The sequence below is a fragment of the Mus musculus genome, chromosome 1 (assembly GCF_000001635.26).
Source record: "Mus musculus strain C57BL/6J chromosome 1, GRCm38.p6 C57BL/6J".
Classification (NCBI taxonomy): Eukaryota; Metazoa; Chordata; class Mammalia; order Rodentia; family Muridae; genus Mus; species Mus musculus.
In genome coordinates, this window is record NC_000067.6 from 42,595,345 (window position 1) to 42,616,827 (window position 21,483).

Below are 21,483 nucleotides of genomic sequence, written 5' to 3' on the forward strand. Positions count from 1 at the left end.
GAAGGCTTGGTGGCCCAATCGGAGGCAACCTTGGAACCAACCCCATCACAGTGGTGATACTAAACTCTGTGGTGTAGCCTGCAGCATTTGCCAAAGCTAGTAATCAATTAAAATGACCATTTTCTTCATTCTTATCAGTCCATGGTCAAGATATGTCTTTCTGTGCATGAACATGATTCAGAAAAAAAAAATCAAGCTTTATTGTTGAAATATCAAGCTGAGGCCCATTAAGTATATAGCTAATACATCTTACTGAAAACAAAGGATTTTACATATATATGCCTGTCGTGTAGCAGTTTCTTCTGAGACTTAAAAAATTCCATCCAATAAGGAAACTCCTAAAGACAGAAGGTAAACAACTCAAAAGGCTTCCAGAAGTCCCTGAAGCTGACCAGATTAACCAGGATCCTCCCTCATTATACAATAATAAAGACAGCTGAGAGTTACTCTCAGACAAGGCTTAGAAGACTCTGGAACCCGCAGAGCATCTTGAAAGAGGTTTAGACAAATCGAGTCACTTGGAAAGCATACTTTCCAAGTCATTGAGCTCCAAGTTAAGCTGTCCCTCAACCTGGGGTAGTCTTTGAGTATTTCTGCTTCTATTTGTGACCCTGCACTCATACTCCTGTAAGTAACTCCAAAAAAACTAATCAGCTCACCAAGTTAGAATTTGGTAGTATCTGTAATTTGCTCTGTTGTAAGCTTACTTCTCTCTCTCTCTCTCTCTCTCTCTCTCTCTCTCTCTCTCTCTCTCAATCTCTGTGTGTGTGTGTGTGTGTGTGTGTGTTGCATCTTCCCAGAAAAAAGTCTGTCACACAACAATGTCCTATATATTTTACAAAATTTAATAAAACACACACATACGGAGTATTCTGAGCACATGGGCAGCAAAAGTAGCAAAATTCCTTCTAGAAGAGATTTCTTTCTTTGCTAGCCACTCATGAAAAGGAGAAAAGTCTTTGATCAATCCTTTTTGAGGATGAGTGGGAAGGACGGGCAACCTGCCCTTTGCTCTTTAATTCAAGACACCAGTGGCATGTACCTGACCTCGGATGCCATATCTCTAGGCCATCTTCTGTGTGTTCCAGGCTGTCAGGCATCCCCACAGCTCCAGTCCAGCAAGTCAGTCACAGCTGGAGAGCTCACTGTGGCTTGAACTGAGTATGTGTTCCGTGGGCTTCCACTTCTGAACTGAGCCTTTTGCTCCTAGATCAAGGCCTGTTCCTGAAGCTGAAGACTACATATTGCTCATCACTGTTTTGAGGAAAAGATTTTCCAGACGCATGGCACAGTCTGCTTAGTTATACAATGACCCATTTGCAATACACCAAGAAACCAGCCAGGCCTTTTTTTCTACTTCATTTGGAAATATCACTCAAACTCTCTTCTACCACAGATCCGCCAATGTGGCTAAATAAGTCATGAAACCAAGAACTATGAAAGAGGCCATAAGCCTCTTATAAGTGTGCTCTACATAGAACCCAAAGATGAGGGTTCAAAACCTGCACCCATGGGACTGTAAACTAGCTATTTGACCTTTGATTCCTGGATGCACTCCATCCAAAGATCAGGTGGGAAGACTTGAGGAAGGTCCAGCAGTTCCAAGCCCCATGCCCTTACCCTGTATACAGTGCTCAAAGGAAATTGATCACAAATTCATAAAGTTACAGAAATTAGGTTTGCACTACTGAAATGCCTGTACAGAACTAGACTTTCTGTGTGTGGGTTCTGAGTGAAGGCCATGCCCTCTACATGGCCCCAAAACAAGGCTCTTGAGAATGGCAAACTAGTCTGAAATAGAGCCACCATGGGGCCTCTTAAGCCAAAGGCCCAGACAAGCACTACCAAAGGTCTAGTGAACTGTGACTCCCATTTGGATGAGTTCATTGGCCTCAGAATGCAACCTGCTGCCTTTCTGGAAAGCTGCCAGCGAGAGGTCACAGCTGGACAAAGGGTATGCTAGGCACAGGGTCCCTCCTATTGGTCGTATCACTGGAACAGAACACGGCATGAGGAACCATTTGCTAAGGAATGACTGAGAATTAAATCCATGAAAGCAAGTCAGGTGGCACATGCCTACCCCGGGGCACTGATACAAAAACAACATGATGGGAGTGACCAAGATCCCATGATGCAACTGTCCAGAAGGAACCGGCTAGAAGAGGAGGGATAATAGCCTCCAAAGACCTCCAGCCACAGAGCTGCTGGGCACCAAAGACTCGCTCTATGTGCCTATCATCCACAGCCAGGTCAGCAGCTCCATCTTTCACTCCACCTCCTCTGATACATTCATTATGAAGCAGGCAGGCCAACCAAAGTATCAGCTGAAGCCACAAGATTCTCTCATATTCACACTTAGCTGATCCTCACCACACCTATTTCTGTTGTGGGGCAGTGGAGACAAGCCATTTGCCTCCGTTCCATCCTGCTCTGACTTAGGCCTGTGACACAGAAACAAATGCCGTGGAGTGGGTGGTGAAGGGGGTCCAAAGTGATGGTAGGGAGGTGGAAAAATGGGACCCATCCTAGCCGACCCTTTCTGCGTGGAAGTTCACAAATGACGTCAGTGTGCTTGTCATTTTCATAGATTCCATCCCTCCTCTGAAGAAAGCCTTCTTTGCCTGTTTCCCTGATTGTTACAGTCACTGATTACAATGATGCAATGTATTAATACATTGTATCCATACAATGTCATCATCATCACCCTTACCATCTCATTCTGTTCTGTTTTCTTTCATCCTTTTTTCCCTCCTCCCTCTCTCTCTCCTCCTCCTCCCCCTCTTTCTCCCCCTCTCCTCCCTCCTCATCCTCTCTCTCTCTCTCTCTCTCTCTCTCTCTCTCTCTCTCTCTCCCCATTCTCTCTCTCTTTCCCCTACCCTTCTCTTTTCCTTCCTTTCTCATTCCTGCCCTTATCTCTAATGCACCCTTCTCTCTCTCCAGCACAGACCTGTCAGCCCTTCACTGATCTAAAACCTGCCAATCAATGCCTTTCCTTCTTGTAATTCACTGACCAAAATGCCTTCAAAGTATTCTGCTTGGAACTCTAGTCTGAAAGAATCTTCACACACACACACACACACACACACACACACACACACACACACACACACACACACACCAGTGGTCAAAATAGTTCTTCTGGAAGAACATTAGACTGGAGAGTCATCCTGCTGCTGAACACGGCTCTCAATGCCACAGCACAGCTCTGGGGCATCCTTATTCCTCCCAAATTCTCCCCACCTAGCACTTTCTGAGCAACAGGAGTCCCAGGGACCTGCTAAACTCTGCCATGAAGTTTCTATCCAGTCCCAACAGTGGCAGCAGCAGCAAGAAGGAGAACTGGACCTCTGCCTAAGGTGTGGGGAGTCCCAAGTTAAAGGAATATATATATATGTATATGTGTGTGTGTGTGTGTGTGTGTGTGTGTGTGTGTGTGTGTGTGTGTATGAAGAGGTCCAGCAGTTCCCTAAGCAGTAACCAGCCCAGAGGCACAAGCCCTCCCAACCCCACTCAGTTCTCAAGGTTACCTTCAAGTGTTGAGTTCATCCTGAATAACCCTTGTCTGGTGCCCCTATTCTGAGCACAGAGCCAGTTTCAAGAAAGTTTATTGAGTAAATTCATGGTCAGCTAAACTGAATGAGTTGACAAATGTCACGACTTTGAGTGGTGGCAGGTTTTGTGTCTTCTTGGCAGGAACCAGACACAGTGAGGCTGAGGCTACGCTGCAGTACCAGAGCCAGGTGTGTGGCTCTTCCTTTGCAGGTGACAGTGCCTTTGGTTTATAAAAAAAAAAAAAAAAGCACTCTGTTCTATTGTCATAGTGACTGCTGCTGTTTGCTGTGGGCTCTCACCATGCTTGGGGTTTACACAGATGGGTTCTGGCTCCATTCATAATTCCTTTGATTTAGGAAAGGTCACCATCACAGAAGGGAACTCAGCAATTGCCAAGCACCGGGACCGAAGCTGCTTTGGTCTTGGCAAAGGTGGATGTGATCTTATACACTGGTGATCTTGTGCAGATCTGTCCTCTGGATGTCCTGGGCAAAGGATGGAGGCCGGGCTCACCCTCCCGAGAGGGACATTGAGATTCCTGGGCAGCAGACCAAACTCAGCCATATGTCACCCCAGAAAGTAACTGCTTTTCCCATATATGATCATAACTATCACTGCAAAGCCTGCTTCGCCTGGATCCTTCCACAGAACCTATGTAAAGCATTCTGTGTGCTCCGGCTCAGTGCCTCATCCCAGGGATGAGTGAGGCTGAGCTCCCTGGAAAGCAATTCTGTTCTACTCAGCAGGAGTGATCATGGGTCTGTAGGTTCGCTCAGTGTGTTTGCTATGGGGGTGACGCCCTGGCTCAGAAACAGTGGCTGAGGAAAACAAAGATCCTACTGGGCAAATGCATCCCAATTCTCCTATCAATTCTCTCCCCCACCCCCTTTACCTTTTAGAAAATGTTAATGTATTCCTGATGAATTCAGTGTGAAAAAAATATGTTTACCAGCTTGGGTTTAAATTTTTTTATTCATAATAAGACAGATAGTGGCACTGACGAGCCTTCAGCTCTCACATTATTGCCCGTTCTTTGGGGCTTTACTAAGATGACCAGAGGGGAAGACATGGTGCCAAGATGATGAGAGGACAAGCAAGCTCACTTGCACCAGGTGTGAGTGCCATGTATGGGTCTGAGGGAGGCAGGCTCTGGTGGCAGATGACCTGGAAAGTTGTCATTTGGTAGCTACATACGTTGTGTCTTTAGTTGGGGCCAAACGGATGAGAAGTTCTTGGGCATGGGAAGTTAGTCAATGTTCACAGGCACTTAGCACTTGGAGCAAGCAACTCCTTTCCCAAGTCTTGAAACTCGGCTAGCTGGGAAGACTGGGTGCCCATGCCCTTCAGCACAGAAGGGTGACTGAAGTTCACTACAGCTTATTATAGGCTGTACCAGGAGCTAGAAGAGAAAGGATCAGAGTCTCCAAAACATAGAATAGTCATTGCTCAAGCCGACAGAAATATGAATTGTGTTGATTTGATCTTTGTAAGATATGTAGAATTGTCACACTATCCCATTCCTACAGACCATCCTAGATGTTGGTCAAATTTCCCTGAAGAAAACAAAAAAGAAAGTGAAGGTTAGGGAGGGAAGTGTTTTCCCACACAGCCTTCTATCATTAAGACTTGTATTTCTGCCACACACCCCGATGTCACCCCAGTGTGTGATTTCCATGTCCCCTAGCCTAGGCTGGCTACCGTTGTGCTTCACACACACACAGCCCACCTCAGCAACCTCCTATTCTCCCAGTCACAAAAGCCATCAGGTCTGTGGACTGCAGCCAGCACCAGGGTCTTTAGTTTGTTGTGAAAGAACTCCAGTGTCACATAGCTCAAGCATCCATTGTGAGATGTGTACCTTAGAGCTGAGTCCAGCTACAATCTATTGCAGGTGGTCATATGCAGGAACAGGGTAGTTCCCTGAGTTCCCTGAGGGAGAAGAGGAGGAGGAGGAAGAGATGGAGGAGGGGGAAGAAGAAGAGAAGAGGAAAGAAGAGGAAGAAGGGAAAGAGGAGGGATGCTTGAGCAACATAAAGATGGTTCAAGCACCAGGGAAAGGGAAAATGGTAGACAACATTCATCTAAAAGCCATGCAGCCAGAGAGAGCAAGGCCTGGGCCAGTTCCCTTCTCCTAAGGCCCAGACCTGTTACCTCAGATCCTCTTCTCTCTCCAGTAAACAGAGCAGGCCCCAGTGGGGATCACAGGGCTCAGAACTCAGTCCTCCCAACTGGGAAGACTTCAAGGCCTCAGGGCATGTACAGCAAACAGTGCTGCCTGCTCTTTGGTCAGATGGGGCCAGCCAGCCCTCCAGTTGTTTGATTTCTAAACTTGCCTCTACCTCCCTGAGGTCTCAGAGAGCTCAGGGCTTGTGAATCAACACAACATTTAATTAACTGCACATTAAAGTTTCCATCTTTCAACGAAGGGAATTAGGGACGGCGCACTTTCCAAAGCATTCGTTAATGAAAAGACAAATTCTAAAGTCTCCTGAGTGTGGAGTGGTCCGCAGTACACCAGGCCTCTGCCTGCCTTGCTTTGGGGGGTTGGCCATTGGCTTCAACTGATCTGCAGTTTTCAGAGTCCCTTTCCAGGCAACTGCTTGTACCTTGAGGCTTCCTAAACAATACTTAAAAACTTTTGAACAATACTCAAAAATATTTCCAATTATATTGAACTGTGAAATGGTTGTATTTAATATAAAAGGCTGTCCTTTTAAGACATGCATGAACAACATAATTGAAATAAATAGCTGATACACCTAAGGAATGGCATATGGGCTGGCATTCTTTTTTTTTTTTTTTTTTTTTTTAGTGCAGAATTCTACTAGACTTTCTTTTTTTTTCCATTTTTTTATTAGGTATTTAGCTCATTTACATTTCCAATGCTATACCAAAAGTCCCCCATACCCACCCACCCTCACTCCCCTACCCACCCACTCCCCCTTTTTGGCCCTGGAGTTCCCCTGTACTGGGGCATATAAAGTTTGTGTGTCCAATGGGCCTCTCTTTCCAGTGATGGCCGACTAGGCCATCTTTTGATACATATGCAGCTAGAGTCAAGAACTCCGGGATACTGGTTAGTTCATAATGTTGATCCACCTATAGGGTTGCAGATCCCTTTAGCTCCTTGGCTACTTTCTCTAGCTCCTCCATTGGGAGGCCTGTGATCCATCCATTAGCTGATTGTGAGCATCCACTTCTGTGTTTGCTAGGCCCCGGCATAGTCTCACAAGAGACAGCTACATCTGGGTCCTTTCGATAAAATCTTGCTAGTGTATGCAATGGTGTCAGCGTTTGGATGCTGATTATGGGGTGGATCCCTGGATATGGCAGTCTCTACATGGTCCATCCTTTCATCTCAGCTCCAAACTTTGTCTCTGTAACTCCTTCCATGGGTGTTTTGTTCCCACTTCTAAGGAGGGGCATAGTGTCCACACTTCAGTCTTCATTCTTCTTGAGTTTCATGTGTTTAGCAAATTGTATCTTATATCTTGGGTATCCTAGGTTTGGGGCTAATATCCACTTATCAGTGAGTACATATTGTGTGAGTTCCTTTGTGAATGTGTTACCTCACTCAGGATGATGCCCTCCAGGTCCATCCACTTGGCTAGGAATTTCATAAATTCATTCTTTTTAATAGCTGAGTAGTACTCCATTGTGTAGATGTACCACATTTTCTGTATCCATTCCTCTGTTGAGGGGCATCTGGGTTCTTTCCAGCTTCTGGCTATTATAAATAAGGCTGCTATGAACATAGTGGAGCATGTGTCCTTCTTACCAGTTGGGGCATCTTCTGGATATATGATGGGCTGGCATTCTTGAGGGACAAAGAAGTCAGCTTGAGATTAGAGGACTGCAGACCACAAAGGACAGGGCAAGAGAAGGACCAAGATACAGCCAGTCAGACTTGCAGCCAACAGGTTGATTCTTCAATCATCCCCACATGTTTTTCCAGGTCTAGACATCCGGTCTGAGTATCAAAAAACATACCATGAGTAGAGGGAACATAGTTCATAAAGCCATGGATGATGGTCCTGCTTCTGCCTCAGCCCACTCTGCTTCACCGCATCTCTTCCTCCCCATCCTCCCCCTCCCTCTCCCCTGTCCTCCCTTGTCTTCCTCCCTTTCCTCCTCCCCCTCCTCCTTCTCTTTCTCCTTCTCCCCTCCCATTCCTCCTCCCAACTCCTTCCTCCTCCTCTCCCTTCCTCCTCTTCTTCCTCCTCCTCTTCTTTTTCCCCCTCCTCCACCTCTTCCTCCTCCTCCTCTTCTCCCTCAGGGAAGTCAGGGAACTACCTTGTTCCTGCACATGGCCCCCTGCATTCCCATAGTGGAACACCTATTCCAAGGTCAAACCTACTCCAGCATGGCCACACCTCCAAATAGTGCCACTCCCTGGGCTGAGCATATACAAATAGTGATACTTGACTAACTGATAAAAGTTTACCAGATAAACCTTTGTTTCTGGGCACTTTAATACATTTAAGTTATCCCTACTCCAAAATTCTGAAGCCAGAAATGCTCCAAATCCCAAAATGTTATGAGGGCTGACATAATGTCATAGGTGGAAAGATCAACTCCTGACTTCTTGTGAAGAGTGAAAACATAGCTAATCTAAAAATACTGCACAAAATGAGCCTTCAGCCTTTGTCTATAAGGTATACATGAAATACAAGGGTTGTTGTTGTTGTTGTTGTTGTTGTTGTTGTTGTTGTTGTTGTTTTCAGACTTGGGTCCCATGCCCAAGTCATCTCGTATGAACATGCAAATATTCCAGAATTCTTACAAATTTTCGACTCTTCTGCTTCCTGGAATTTGGGGTAAGAGCACTTACAATGTGTAGTAAGAGAACTGAGCCTGAGGGGAACCATGCTTGTACAGAGATAAAGCAAACAAGTTTCTCACTTCCCAGTGGGTGGAAGAGTTTAGGGAAAGAAAGGACACATTTCCTGGTGACATCTCCAAGACCCGAAAATACTGAATGTTCCCTGCACTGTCATTGGCCTGGACCCTGCACCTTTTTACCTCCTCTCAGTCTCCAGTACACACTGAGATAGCAACAGGACCACAGAGGATCCAGGCTCTCATCTGTAACTCCGTCATCTACTTCAATGCGTCTAGCTAGTCTGTAGATTTTTCTCACCAGCATGGCATTGTGGTGGGAGCCACATTCTGGTTCTTACACCTTTTCCTTAAAACCATCAACTGTCACCAGGAGGCAGAGCAGAGGAAAGTAAAGCTCATGCTGTGAGCTGGCTTCGGGTCACTGACACGCATATCCCATCTTGTGACAGGAGAGTGGGGGGCATCCAGACTGATCAGCTACTTGGCCGTCACTGCCAGGGTGCTAGTCTCCTGGCTCTCTGCTGGGTATGCCAAGGGGGCAACTTGAGTGAGGGTTGCGAAACAGAAAGTAGCTCTTCTGCAAGGATCTTAGAGAGGGCAGTTTCTGACTCCTCACCCAGAGTGTTAGTGCTTCTCTTGCTTAATAAGAACTGCCTCCCAAATGCCTAGAATCCTGTGCTGTGACCCTCATAAATGGAGAGGAAACAGATAAAGACAAGAATGGCATACATGTGCCACCTGATATACACATCAGCAAGAGGCTGAAAGATGTTCCTCCCATTCCTGCTGTTCTACTGTTCTCTCTCCCTTCCTTTCCCTTTCCCTCCCTTTTTTTTTTTCTCTCTGCCCTTCATCAACTGTTTTATGAGTCACAGGTAATGCTGAACCAGGCAGACCTACCTTCAAAATCTAACCCTGGCACAGATCCATGAGGGAGAGACTCCAGAACAAATGGGCAGAGAAGACAGAGAAGATGGTCCTGTCACTCAGCCTGGGGTTATATTAGGAAGGTTTCCCAGAGTTGGAAAGTCCAGAGTCAGCTTTTGATTTGATCGAGAGTAAACCACAGGACGATTTAGGAGAGCTTCAGCAGGCCCATCAGTCGCATCTCTAATCCTTGTTGGTGGCTCCCATGTGGACATGTGTATGAGTGGGAAGGATTGAGGGGCCGTATCAGAATCATGATAGGCCTGTCCTCTCACCTGAGAGCTAAGTCAGCAGTGACTCATGCAGCATTTCTTTGCAAGCATTAGTCAAACCAATGAAAACCAATCAATGGGACCCAGGAACCTCACAATGAAATCCCAAAGGCTTAGCTGAGTGCTTCTGCTACATATCTTTGATGCATGATGCTTCTTTAGACTGGGCCAAGATTTAATCTTGGTTTTGTGGAACACTTTCCATCATCAACGACAAAAGGTGGAATCTTCAGTACTCTTGGAGAATAAGCTTCAAAGGTTTTGTGTCTTTTTTTTTTTTAAGGCATCTCAGCTTATTTTGACATGGCAGAAGAGTTTTGCATGCATCCCGGCATCCACTGTTGTGACAGCTGCATTTAATGAGTGCAAAATGATCAGAAAAACATCCTTCGCCTTGAGTTGCCAGTTGGTGACAGGGGAGAGGTGATGCTGTAATCAGAGCACTGGAGTCCTGCACACATCTGGAGAGGTGGGATTGCTTACACGTCTGGCCTGTACCAGGTGGCTCTGCGCATGGCCTTGAAACCAAATAAGACCCTCAGACACACATCCCATGGAACCCTTCCTCACACAGAGGGGGGTGAGGACTGGGCTGGCCCCCTCAGGCTGTTTTGTAAAAAGATTCATTCAAAATCAAGCTCTTCTTAAAAATTCTACATAGCTTCCTTACTGTGAAAAGATCTTTCTACCTAATCTAACATACTGATAATTAACAAACTTGGAAGAACCCGAAAGAAATAAAGGGGAAAGCATGCTAAATAATTCATGTGTAAATGCTTAAATTTGTAAATAAAGGACTTCCATTAAATATTGATAATCGTGATAGATTGAATTATTTTTCATCAAACATTCAAGGCTCACATCTTGACACATAAACACAGATCTCCACGGGAAGGGTTTGGTTTTGTACCAGTGCAGTTAACCTTGAGCCTGAGTCTTATTCTGCCAATGTCCAGGAAGATAACCAGGTACCAATATGGAGCCTTGATCTTCACCCCACTACAAGTTTTTCCTTGCACTTCAAAAAATCATAAGCCAAGGACTGGGAAAGCTACATGAGAAAAAAACCCACAAGGACCTGAATCTCCACCAAGCATGTAAAAATCCAGGAACACAAACAGTAACACTTATATACACATACACAGTAGCACACATACACACACAGTAATACATACTTATATATACACACACAGTAACGCTCACACATAAATACACACACAGTAACATACATCACACAGAGTAACACACAGCAACACACACACACACATTTATAAGCCAGACAGTTTTAGCTAGGCCTTCTGTGAAACAGGTAAAACAGACCTGAGCGCAAACCCACAGTGGAAAGCAGAGTTGTCCACACTGCGCATGTGCAGTGCAGAGCAGCGCATCTTGGGAAGAAAGTTGCCAGGCTGAGCCCAGCCTCCATCCGCCAGCCTCCAGCTGACCTGCCGCCCAGCAAGCATGAGCATAGAAGATGCTTAATTGAAATCCCTGAGATTTGGGGTTGTTTGTTATTCAGTATCATTGTGTTGTTTCATAAGCTTTTGATGGAGATCGCCAACAATGTGTGCTTGATTACGTGACAAAGAAATGATTCCAGCTGTGCTGAAAGCCTCCTGCAGTTCTGTGGACACAGACTGAGGCTGCTGTTGACTGAATATGTGGCTCCTTGAAATTCATGGTAAAGCCCTAACTGCCAACAGGGCAATTTCTGGTGGAGTGTTTAGGAAGCTATTAGGTCTTCCAACCATGTAAGGACAAAGGAAGCCAGCTGTTGACAAACCAGGAGGAGAGCCCTCACCAGGAACTTTGATCAGACAGTACCTTGATCTTGGACTGCTGGGCCTGCAAACTCTTGAGGAACAAACTGTCGTGTGAACTTTCTGTTTTATGTTATATTTATAGCACCCTGGATGTATGGAGAGAACACAGATGGGGCAAATGTGCCGTTCAACCTATTGTATTTACAGAAAGCTGGGTAAATAACACCATTCTAAATTACATTTACTGCTTTTCCGGCTCCATTCTGGAGCCATGGAGTCACATGGAACTCGAGGACAGGTATAACTTTAGTAAGAATTTCCAGCCCACTCTTGGGTCCCCACTCTTTCCAATGACCTCATGTCTCACAGATTGCTGAGACCAAAATGTCTGACAAAAAAACCAGAAAGGAGGGAAGGAGAGAGGGGGGAGTCACCTCACAGCCTCACAGCTGCAGAGAAGCACCCAGTGATGATAGCACTGTGGAGTAACCTACTGCACTGGAAGCTGAGAAGGACACAGGGACCAAGGTGCAGACTGAATTTTCAAAGGCCTCCTACTAGTGACAGACTCCAGCGAGGCAGACCCCACCTCCTAAAAGTTCCACACTTCCTAAGATCACCTCACCCCCCAGCTGGAGAACAGCATTCTAAACATAGGTCTGTCAAACCATAAGGCAGGTGACAATCAACTCCCATCTGTGTACAGCCCTTCCCCCTCCTACCTGTGTGCATCCCCACCACCTGTGTGAAGCCCTTCTCTCCCCCCTCTCTCTCTCTCTCTCTCATACACACACACACACACACACACACACACACACTCTCTCTCTCTCTCTCTCTCACACACACACACACACACACATACACACACACACACACTTGTAGCCCTTCCCCCTCCCACCTGTATGAAGCCTTCCCCCATACACACACACCTGTACAGCCCTCCCCCGACAACTGTGTACAGCCCTTCTCCGACCTGTGTGCAGCCCTCACACACACACACACACACACACACACACACAAAACTGTGTGCAGGTCTTCCCCCCCACCTGTGTTCAGCCCGTCCCATATACACACCTGTGTACAGACTTCCCCCTCCACCTACATGAAGCCTGCCCCCATACACACACACCCCTGTGTACACACCCCTGTGTACAGCACCCACACACACACAACTGTGTATAGCCCTTCTCCGACCTGTGTGCAGCCCTCTCACACACACACACACACACACACACACACAACTGTGTGCAGGTCTTTCCCCCCACCTGTGTTGAGCCCTTCCCATATACACACCTGTGTACAGACTTCCCCCTCCACCTACATGAAGCCTTCCCTCATACACACACACACACCCCTGTGTACAGCACCCACACACACACACACACAACTGTGTACAGCCCTTCCCCTTGAGTCTGACTCATTTCCACCTGGCTCCAGCCCCAGCTTCTACCTTTCTTCAGTCCCAGAAAGACAACAAAAAGCCAAGAGTCTCATGAGGCACGATGACAATTAACTCTCGAGAGGAGAGTCCTCTGGGTGTCTAAAAGCTTACTCTAAGTTGTATTTATTTAATTTATGCTCTACTGATGAATAATTAGGGCAGGAATTAATTTTGAAATGCAAATGTGCAATGGGTCTCCCTGTTTTGTCGTGGGTACCCTCTGTCCTCACTCCTACTTCTGTTAGAGTCTTAATGGATTTAGTTAGGCAAAGGGATGAAATTATTTTTTCTAATGCTTTATTTACTTGATTGAGTCAGACTTTTTGTCAAATATTGACAACAAATGTTTGTTCGAGATCATATGCCACGGAATTTAATAGAAATAAAAACCTGAAGTGCAGAGCCGTCATCTGCTTCCTGTGGTGGGGTGATCTCTCCGAATGATGGTTGGTTGCCAGGAAGGTAGTTTATACTCATGAGCCTGTCTATAAGAACTGTTCATTTATTAATCAGCCTAGAAACTCCTTGTTATCTCTGAAAATGTTGCAGAAATAGTCTCTGAGAAAGCTTTCCCACTATAAAAACAAGCAAAACTGCCTTTCCTGCCTTTTGCCTCAAGTGCAGAGGATTGGAAACACAGTTCAGAGACTGGTAAACATCCCTTCATGGCTGGCTCACCAGCCAGTGACTGACAACTTGTGTAACAGGGTACTCCGTTCTGTACCAGATTTGTAATGTACAAGTTGATACACAGTCTACAGGGACAGTCAAGCAAGAAAATCTCTGTTGTATTTTAGTCATGACACTCCTTGGCCTCATCCCCTGTGTGCGTGCAGTATTTCTCTGCTTTCATAGAAAGCAGGCTCCATGAAGACAAGCTCTTCCCCAGCTGAGAAAGAACTGTTGTTGTCTGCTCATATCAGGGAAGTGATATTTTAGAGAGGTAATGGAAGTCCAAAGGAGAGATGCCTTCTTCAGCACACGTATGATGAAATGGATTAATGGGAAAGGAAAATGCCAGAGCAGAGCTCAGGAATGGATCCTGTGTTCCATGAGGGATACACACAAGGATGCTCAGGATAGCGGGTGTGATTTCCAGGAGCTACATGCTACCCAGACAAGTTGAGAATGCCAAGTACATCCTGGAATATAAACCACGAAGGGGGAGGCAGCAACTGGGGATGGGGCTGGCAACAAGACCCAAGAAGGAGATGTCTTTCACCTGAGAAGAAGAATTTTCACCTTCTGTGCTCACCTAAGGAAACAGTTGTTTGCTTTGGACAGAGTGCTGAAGCGCTCCTTCTTTTCTAAGCACAATGTGTAACCTGGCTTGAGGACACTGCCAAAGCTCCACCCACAAGTCCTAATGGAAGCCTTGGTCACTGTCTTAGCACTGTCAATGTGACATAACCTGGGGTCACTTGAAATGGGTTTGAGCTGAACAGTTAGTTGCCTTTGACACATTGGTTCATGGGCATGGCTGTGAGAAATCTGTCTTCATTGTGAATTGATGTACGAGGATCACACACACTGTGGACCAGCACTGCTCCCTGGGCAAGTAGTTCAGGGCTTTATAAGAAAGTTAACTAAGCATGAACCTGTAAGAATTCCAGCAAGCAACATTCATCCTGGGTCTTTCCTCCAGGTTCCGGACTTGAATTCCTGTCCTGACTTCCCCAGGTTGCTTTAGGTTGGTATTTTATCACAATAGCAGGATGAAACTAGGGTAGTACCAGGTACACAAGTCACCTGTATTGATGACTTTGTCCTGTTGTCTAAGTATGTGATAGAAATCGGCATTCAGATCTGGATTGCTTCAGTTTTCCTACAATTCTCCACTGGCTGATAATAGATATAGCAGAAAAAAAGTAAGAAGAGTGCCTATAATGCCAGGCAACATCCTTCCAGGGGATGGAGAGTCGGAGGCCAGCCTGAACCCCCAGTGAAACAAGGAAGGAAAGAAAGTGGGGAAAGAGGAAAAGAGGAGAAAAAGGCTCAGTAAAGGAAAATAACTTTCTCATAAGTACAGCCCCAAAGTCAATTCCCCTGCACGGAGAGGAAAAAGGTGTGGGTCTAGAGAGATGGCTCCTCTGGAAAAGCTCTCATTGCAAAGGATGGGGACCTGACTTGGGATCCCCAGAACCCACATAAAAGCCAAAAGGGGAATCCCTGGAGAAGCTGGCTAACCAGACTTAAACACTGTGTTCCTGCTTCTTCAGGGTGAGATTCTGTCTCCAAACATAAGAGAGACATCAACTGATGAAGCCACCCAGCATCAACCTCAGGTCTCTATCTGCGTACATGTGTGCACACACTCACACACACACACACTCACTCTCTCTCTCTCTCTCTCTCTCTCTCTCTCTCTCTCTCTCACACACACACACACACACACACACACGAGATGGTTTAAATTGCACCCACAACTTCCTGTCTCTGTTTTCATCCAGGTAAGGAAATATGTAATTCACTAAGAACTAGTAAACGACAGTAATGGAGGCTGGGTTTTGCAGGGGCCTTGTTGGAGTGGAATTATTATTCTCTTTTGTTTCATGGACTTTTCTGTTTTATTAGAGGGGGGAAAAAAACTACACAATTAGTTGGAGCACATGTGCAGAATCCAGTCCCTGCCTTCTGCAGGTTGCAGGTTGAGGTCAGCAGTAAGTGGTAACAGGCTACTTCTATCTAATTGTGGATTCCTCTCATGTGAAGACAGACTCAGCCATGGTGACAAGGATTTTTGAATAAGGAGAGGGAGGGTGGGAGAGAGAGAGAGAGAGGGAGAGAGAGGGGGGAGAGAGAGAGAGAGGAGAGAGAGAGAGAGAGAGAGAGAGGGAGAGAGAGAGAGAGAGAGAGAATACACTGGAGTGACTGACCATTGTCCAGTCAACTCAGTTTATGAAGGCTGATTCTCCGTTTCTCCCTGCAGAGACTGCTCCCAGGCATCCCAGGAGCTTCCCTTTCAAATCAAACTGTCACCATAGCACAGAAAGGCACCCTGGCACCTGCAGCCTAAAGGCCCAGGTTCCAGCCTGAGCATAGTGTGAGAAGGTTATACCCAGTGTGAGAGAGGCCAAACATCACCTAAGCCACTTCTGATCTCTTCACCAGCTTCTGGGCTGGGTTTGCTGCCCAGGGATTGGAGGAGCTTCACTGTACTGGAGTTCATCACCAGTTCCAAGTTCAGATGCTCAAAGAATATGCGCATAGCTTGTTCCTGAGGTACATGGAACTCATGTCCAGCACCATCTCTTAAAAGAAGCCAGCAGAGAAAGGACCCTGATATAGCTGTCTCTTGTGAGACTATCCCGGGGTCTAGCAAACACAGAAGTGGATGCTCACAGTCAGCTATTGGATGAATCACAGGACACCCAATGGAGGAGCTAGAGAAAGTACCCAAGGAACTAAAGGGATCTGCAACCCTATAGGTAGAACAACATTACCAGTACCTCCCAGAGCTCATGACTCTAGCTGCATATGTATCAAATGATGGCCTATTCAGCCATCAGTTGAAAGAGAGGCCCATTGGACTTGCAAACTTTATACGCCCCAGTACAGGGGAATGCCAGGGCCAAAAAGTGGGAGTGGGTGGGTAGGGGAGTGGGGGGGAGGGTATGGGGGACTTTTGGGATAGCATTGGAAATGTAAATGAGAAAAACAACTAATAAAAAATTAAAAGAAAAAAAAAGAAGCCAGTAGAAGGATATCAGTCAAGAACGGGATGCCCATCTCCAGGGCCCTTCGTATAGGCTGGGGCTCTCCCAGTCAGTTTTCTTTCTGACCTCCACAATTTTCAATGACCGTGACATTTTTCACATTTGGAGTTCTCCATTGTTTAGATAACTGAAGAAATTCACATGGTGTGACTTTGATCATGTTACCTTCAGCTTGGTATCTACAAAAGCTGGTTTCAAAATCCCCAGAGATGACAAAACCTGAGGGTGTTCGAGTCCCTCATATAAAATGACAAGAATTTACATAGAACCACACATGTCCTCTAATATATCTTAGCTCAGGTCTAGACTGCTGCTATGCAAATAACTGTTACACTGCATTGCTTAAGGAACAAAAGTATACTTTGCAACCAACATACAGCTATAGCGCAGTCTGTGGCGGGTCCCTTACTTGTGTGGAATCAAGGAGACAGAAAGTCAGTAGTAGAGATAATGTAGGTTTATTTCATGAGGCTTGCTACATTATGCATACTACATTGCATAACTACCCTGAAATAAACAGTTGTGCTTCCATTTTGAATCACATGCTACAATTTTCTTGATCCTAGAAGTCTAAATGGGCCTTTCCCCTGGATGAATCACAGTGGCCATACCACAGTTGACACTGAAGACCCTAGGCCTGTGTGAAGTCAAACAAAACCCTTGCATGGGATTATCTGCTGCAACATACTTTGAGAAGGGAACAGCCAACTAAAATTGTTTCCAAGGGGAAACAAAATGGCAATAGATGCAAACTATGCCCACATCACAAAGAACACACAAGGCATACAGTCATCATGAGGCTCAAGGAGAAAATACTGAAACACCCTCTTCAAAGATAGGGAAGATGGTTCTTGCTATCTTTATGCAACACCATGCTACACTTCCAGCCAGAGCAATTAAGCAAGAAAATTGCATTTAAGGCATCCAAGTTAAAAACAAGGAATGGAATGTGTTGGTATTTGTAGGTGACAGTTTGTTATACAATGAAAGTAACCTAAAATTCCACCACATCCCTATAGAGTATAGCAATAAGCAGCCTTGAAACAGAAATTAAGAAACAAGTTCCATTTGCAATAACATCCGAAGATAAGATATTTGGAAAAACCAAAGCACAGAAATTTCTGCAAATGCCATAAATGAAGGACACTAAAATAATAATAATAATTGGGAGATATTTTGTGCCCATGGATTGGAATACTTAATGCATCAATAACACCCAGTGAAATCTACAGAGTCAGCGTAATGTCTGTAAAACTCCAAATTCACTCTTGCATTCACACATAATCACAAGGAACCCCAAATAAACATTTTTTAGGGAAGGAAGAACAAAATTGGTTCATATTTTCTGATATCAAGACATAGTGCCAAACTACAAAACTTAAAGCAATGTGCATGTGTGAAGTCACAAACCAATGAGATAGGTTTCATTTCATGGAGTCAGGATTTCATCATTGTACAGTTAAATGGCTTTCCCCGAGGAGAGGCTCATTCGATGGGAAAAGGACTTTCTGTCCATCAAATGGTGGTGAGGGAGCTAAATTTACCTTATACCATGTTTTAAAAAATAACTAAAATGTATACACACATACACACATATACCTCTGCACATAAACATCTGCATTCACCCGTTGGCACACACCCCTACATACACACAAATATAACTGCATTCACACACACACACACAATACACACCTGAGGTCAGAGGCATACACACATAGAGAAGAAGCTAAAGATGACTTAATCATCATATGATTATAAACGTAAATCAAAACTACAAGAAGACATCACCTCACATCTACTAGGATGGTGATTACCAAAACTAGAAACATGAAAGTAAGACAGAAGACAGCTCTGTTGACAGGAGCCCTTGTGGGGTGTTGTTGAGATTGTAAAATGGATACTCTACCATGAAAAAAATCATATATTAGTTCCTCACAAGAACAGAATTTCCATGTGACACAGGATTCCACTTCTGGGTATACATCCAGACTTCAAAGTTCAAAGCAGCGTTCATTGGATAGCTGTGCATAACAACCAAGAGGAACCATCATTCTAAATATCCATCAAAAGATGTGCATGCCTAGACAATGTGGTTTGGTTCATTCACACAATGAAATGCTGTGCAGTACTTTGAAATGTGCAAAATCCTCAAGTCAGTGTGCCAAGTGAAATAAGCAGTCACCAAAAGACACTACTGTGTGGTTCCAGTTATTTGAGGGATGTAGATTAGTCAACCCCTTAGGAATACAAAATACAACGGAACCTACCAAAGGCTTGCAAGGGGAAAAAGGAGAGTGTCAGATATTTGAGTGGAAAACTTCTGTAGGGCTTTCACAGACGGATATAAGTGCAATTGACACTTGGATTATGTGTGCTTCAAAAAGGTTTAGTTTGTGTGCTGTGTGTGTGTGTGTGTGTGTGTGTGTGTGTGTGTGTGTGTTATACATATGCGATAATGCAGGTATAGAGGTCAGAGGACAACTTTGTGGTGTTCTCTGCTTCCACCTGTAGATGGATTCTGGGGATTGACGTCATGTAACCAGCCTTGCATGGAAAATTCCTTTACTCGCTATGCGAGCTTGCCAGCTTCAAATTCTCTTCTGTTTAAAGGGAGAAGACCAAAGCAGAGGAAGGTTCCTTTGTGGTAGGAAAAGGGGACCTGAGGACAAAGAAGATTTTGAGGAGAGAGTAATCAGGAAGAAGTGTGTGTGGTAATGAAAAACACAAAGATTAAACTGAGTCTCATGAGAACATGCCCTGGCTTGGGAGGTAGACCAGTGGGAGAATACTTTCTTAACACATGAGCGTGCTAGCCTCAGTCTCTAGCACCAGGAGTATCAGGGCTCCAAGCCTATTTTGGAGAGAAACTGCTGGAGATGACCTCAGCACATCCTGAGCATGTCTTGGCCAGTAGTCTAGCTTTCAGCAGAATCAAGTAAAACCTGAGCTGTGGCTTCCCTGCATCTTGTTACCCACTTGGAAAGAAAGCAAACCAGTGTGCCTGGCCAGAGACCACACCAGAGCAAACCAAAGAGAGGCCTTGTCCAATCCACCGCAGATCTTGAATCTCTCATCCATCCAGCAGACTGCTCCTCTTTGCTGGGCACTGATGGAGGGGCCTCATCTATGGGACGTGGTACAAGCTTATCCCCAGGCACATACCAAGTGTGCTTTGCTCCTCATGTGTTTCTGAAGTGCACATACATCCCAGCAAGTGCAGCTTGGTTCCCTTGCTTTTCTGTTAAGAATTAGTAAACTGCTTGGGATGTGGTCCTTTTTTCACGGCCATAAGAAAATAGTTTGTGGATTTGTGGGAGAGAAGGCCAACCCTAAAATAGCCGAGGAAGCCATGGAGTGCATTCAGCACTTGGTGAGCCACGTCTAAATTCACACACACACACACACACACCAGAAAACACAACATACATAAGGACAAACACAAGAGAGAGGAAAAAGTAAAGAACACAGAGCACGGAAGAAAAAGAGGTAGGAAAACCTCCCAGGTCATTTTCATCAATATCATGTTCCCTAAGCTTCACCCGTGAAGACAGCTGAACAACAGAAGATTGTATGGAAGGACCCCTGGCCCATGAGGATGGACAAAGAGTTTCATATCCACCTTGAATCTACTAGTGACGAAAGGACCCACACATGGTATGGGGGATCATAAGAGCATAAAATCATCCAGTAAGTTTTTTAGGGAGCTGCGGTATGGATGTAGCCTCAGCTGGTGTTCGGTGCTCTGAGAGCCTTACACTCTCATGCACATACACCTATAGACACACAAACAAGCACACATGTACTCATGCGTACACACACACATGAGTCTGTGACACTGAACATAACATTAAACCTATTGCTGTAACTATAATATCTTCTGCTAATAAAAATAAGCGAGGTTTTATTATTTAATTAATGAAAATGTCACAACGTCATTTCCATCACAACCTCTCTTCCCTGTAACCTCCTCCAGCTCTCTGTCAAATCCAGGGTCCATTTCAGTTGTTATTATTACACATATGTAAGTAAATATGTAAATGCATCCTGCTGAGCTTGTTTAGTGTTGCCCTATGTGTACGTTTCAAGGGTTGACTGCTTGGTATTGGATAACCATTTAGTGTTCTCATCCCTGGAGATTAAAAATTCTTTCTTTCTCAGCAGTCATTAATCACCCATAGCTCTTCATCTAGGTTTGGAGCCTCGTAAGATTTTCTTCATCCACATTGGCATGTCAACTGGTGCTGCCATTGTTTAAGCCTTGTTTAAGTAGCCGCACTGTTGAGGCTTCATACTGTAGCTTCTAGAAAGCGCAATCTGGAGCAAACGTTCTAAAGCTGTGCAATGTCTGCCACTCTCATCAAGATGCCAATTAAGTGGATGTATTTGTACCTTAAAAAATACAGGAAATCTTGCCATTTTCTTTCAAAATGTGTAAGTTTATGTGGCATGTATGTGTGTATGTATGTCTGTTTGCATGTGTGTGCCTACATGTGTGTGCCGACATGGGTGTGCATGTGGAGTTCTAGAGTTGAGGTAAGATATCTTCCTAAAATCCTCGACACCTCATTTTTCTAGATCAAGATCTCTCACAGAATCCAGAGCCTGTCAATTCTGCCTAATCTTTCTATCTAGCTTCCAGAGGGGATAGGAGGTTCCCCATCTCTGTCCCCCAAGTGCCGGAATTACAGGTGGCCTCCACACCTGCCCTCCTATGGTTTCCCGGAATCCAAATGCCAGTCCTCATACTTGAGTGGCAAGGTTTTTTTTATCCACTAAGCCAGATCAAATTGTTCCTAAGTAGAAGCAGAAGACAAGCATAATAGCAAGTCTGGTAAAGAACAAGAGGGGGTCCACAGCTGACATCAGTGTGGACATATCCAACACATTAGCAGGCGTTTCCCAAGATCCATTCTCTGCATATGCCTCCATTTAAGTGATGAGACTTATTGATGGGCATTGAGACACTGTCT

The 21,483-nt window shown here is 45.1% G+C and overlaps 1 long non-coding RNA gene across 8 annotated transcripts in view; it reads right to left on the reverse strand.

Moving 5' to 3' along the window:
• Window positions 1–3,586: 3,586 nt before the first annotated feature.
• The window catches only part of Gm30248, a 42,664-nt gene continuing 24,767 nt past the window's right edge, over window positions 3,587–21,483 (reverse strand). For 3 of the 8 annotated variants that reach the window (XR_865389.1, XR_373381.2, XR_003947797.1), the window contains 2 exons: window positions 9,295–10,111; window positions 7,281–7,522 (listed from right to left, as the gene is read on the reverse strand). This is a non-coding gene — a long non-coding RNA (predicted gene, 30248). Of the gene's footprint in view, window positions 5,106–7,280; window positions 7,523–9,294; window positions 10,112–16,955; window positions 19,173–21,483 lie in introns of those variants that run through there. The other 5 variants (XR_865393.1, XR_003947800.1, XR_865391.1 and 2 more) reach the window with 3 other exon arrangements.